The 3254-nt window shown below is 35.2% G+C and overlaps 1 pseudogene; it reads right to left on the bottom strand.

Annotated features, from left to right (window-relative positions):
- Positions 1–1248: 1248 nt before the first annotated feature.
- Positions 1249–2166, bottom strand: LOC102504998 (annotated as a pseudogene).
- Between the last annotated feature and the right edge of the window lie 1088 nt (positions 2167–3254).

Genomic DNA, 3254 nt, shown 5'->3' with positions numbered 1-3254 from the left:
TTGATATATACTCACAAATAAATCAACAGATTAAAAAGCGATTAAAAAAAAAACTAACAAATACATAGACTGACCAACCATATATTCTTTCCTATCTCAAACAATATAGAATAGATCTCTGTAATCTATTTGACTATTAGAGATTATCAAATATTTAGACTATTAAATCAAATATTTTATTTTTATTGCTACCAAAGTAGAATGACTTGTCTGTGCACAGACTAGAAACAAGAACAAAATGATAAAAAACAGTAGAAAGTTAAAAAAAAAAAAAAGAGTCACAAACGTCTTAGTTCTATTGTCATTTGGGAGTCACTTTGGGAACCAAGAAAAGCTATCCCGGGGCTTCAGCATCCTCTGGGATACACTTCTCTGCCATTGCTGCTTACTTGTAGTCATCAAGTGTGTCCACGCAGCGTTTCAGTGGATAATCTCTAGTCTCCTTCCTTTCTTTCTTTTGTTATTTCTTCCTTCCTTCCTTCCTTTCTTTCTTTTTTGTCATTGACATAGCCTTTTATTTCCCTGTTCCACAGTTAACATGGGGATTTAACATGTGAGTTTTTCTTATTTTGCTGACACATTCCAAAAAGAAAAAAAAGGAACATAAATAATTGTGACCTACTTCAATTCATAAACCATTATGAAATAGAAACAGCTAGTATCATTATTCAAGAAGGAGTCGAAGGTAATGAATGAGTAGCACCTACATACCATTCACTTTATATGTGCAATGTCATTTAATCTATACACCGGTCTAATGAGATAAGTTTCCTATTTTCTAAATGAGGACCCTGGGACCAAGGTCTCCTTAAAACAGAGGTGGCGTTTGAGTTGTGGTTTGCTTAACCAAAAAGCCAGAATATATTTTCTATTGACCATACTGCTTACTAATCTCACTGTGGGATGTACTGAAAACAAAAATAAAATCTTAAGATAATATAATGGAGAATTATCCCTACTTTAGATTCCCTAAGCATCAATCTTTGATTTTCACAAAGGCTCAAGGTTACTTTTATGCACTCATTAGAGTTTCAACCTTTGTTCTAACCATATGCCACCAGAACTATTATTTACTCAACAGTTTTCTTTATATGAATTTATTTTTAAATTTAAATTTGTTTACAAAGAAACTTTTTATCACTGTTATAAAGGTAAATCCAGCATATTTACCAGAAACAGAACGAAAAAGATAAGTAACCATTAACATACGGGAGTTCATACAGCTTCTAGGATGCTCTCAGACAGGCACCATCAACCCTGCATCCTGGAGGGCTGGGGAGGTAGTGGTATTGGGACAAGACTGGGAAGCCAGAAAGCTTCTTGCAGGTAGAGGTGTGGTCTTCAACAGGAGTTTCTCGAGAGTCCCATCCAGGCTTTGACGTTATCACATTGTTAACTTTTCCACCTTTGGACATCAGAGATTGAAGGCATTGGGAATGAGATTGAGTCCTTTATGTCAAATTTTAAGCATGAGAAAATTACAGGAATGAGGATCCATTTCTTACTGGAGGAGGGGCTTTGGAATTCTAAGTATAATAATCAGAAGAAATTAGTTTCTGGTGGGTACTTATTTTTGGTTTTCCTGATTCAAAAACTTGAACTGAATGCTGATATACATAGCACCCAGTGACTGTGTAATCAAAGATTCTAAAATGAAACTTTAATTATGCTGCATCTCTAATACAAAGCTGTTCAAATGGCTGCTTCTAGCGGCTTTTGGCTCTAGAGTTAAAGTTCCACTAAAGAGTAATCTCCATTAATTTTGGAAACTTTGGACCAATAACCCAGATCAACAAACTTTTCCCATGGAACATTTTGAGCTGAACCAAACTAACTTTGTATTCCAAATGTGTGATTGGACTTCCTCTGTAAAAAAGCATATGAGCTTCACATAATTCAAAATTATCTCTTATATTTTCATGAAGCTTTAAATTAGTGGTTATTTTTAGTTGTACTTCTGTTTTTATCTGATAAAAAATCAAAGCAGGGGCCTGGGGAGTGTAATAACATCAGTTCAAGGACTTTAAAAAGTGAATTGAAAGAAAATCTATAAGGTCCGTTAAATGTAGAATCATCCATTGCATCAATACTACTGGAAATCAGAATGGCAGAGTCAGGAGAAGTCACATAAGGATGAACCCGGAATACCCTGAAATGGAAATCCATTGGAGGGAGCAGAATGTTTAAAGTAAAATTTTCTGAAAGCTAAAATCATGACTTTCAGGTACATGGAAAAACAACTGGTGTCATAGATTTTATTTAGCAAATTAATTGATAATGGAACCAGAAAGATGTTAAAACTTATCCACACAACACTTGAGAAACTAGTGTATTTGTAGTGAATTTTAAAAAGCAATGCTAAAATAAGGTTACCTGTTTTCATACAAAACTGGTTAATATCTCACAGAGCAACAAAACATAAACTTGTGGTTGTTTTACTGAAAAAACATTGGCATCTCTTCTAAATTAAAAAACGAACAAACTAGAATTAACCTACATCTTAATCTAAGACTTCTAGTCAATTGGAAACAAGTCAAACTAAGGACACTTCCCTCGGTATTCCTCAGATGGCTTCCAGTTCATCTCACCCATCTTTTTGATCTATTTACACATTTTGGTCTCATTTTCACAATGGTATTACAAGAGAACAGTAATTTTGATACAAATTAAAACTATCCTGCCCATTATTGTGACTCAGTCAGTCCTCACACCTTAAGTTCAAAACAGAGGTTAGGATGACCTAAGGTGAAAAGAAAATCTCCAAATAAATATGGTAGGGGCTTCCTACCACCATGGGACTAAGTGTGGAAATTCAAAATGTGTTGACATTTGGACCTACACCAGTATATTGTGGGTAGGACTGAAAGTAAGAGAGAAATGGCCAACCTACCTGGGAAAAAAAAAAAAAAAGAACAGTGGAGGATTGGAACCAGATAGTCACTTGGCTGCAAATACTTGATTCAGGAAGAGCATATGCCTTGAAGTGCATTGTTGATAGACTGAGTATCACTAACAGAGCTGCTTAGGAACTTGCAACAGACAATCAGAAGTGCAAATAATGACCTTTAGGAAAAAACAGAGAAAAGAGTTCAGGTCATCAGGAGGACTGGCAGAAACTTGTTGCAATTCAAATGCCAGTGACCAGAACAACTATGGATACAGACGGAGAGCACTTGATGGATTGTTAGAACAGCAGAGAAGTAAGTACTTCGACAAGGTATCTGTCTTGTAAATTTCCAAGAGAAGACCTGAAG

Source organism: Camelus ferus, chromosome 10 (genome assembly GCF_009834535.1).
Source record: "Camelus ferus isolate YT-003-E chromosome 10, BCGSAC_Cfer_1.0, whole genome shotgun sequence".
NCBI classification, from domain to species: domain Eukaryota; kingdom Metazoa; phylum Chordata; class Mammalia; order Artiodactyla; family Camelidae; genus Camelus; species Camelus ferus.
This window is presented reverse-complemented; position numbering and strand designations above follow the sequence as displayed.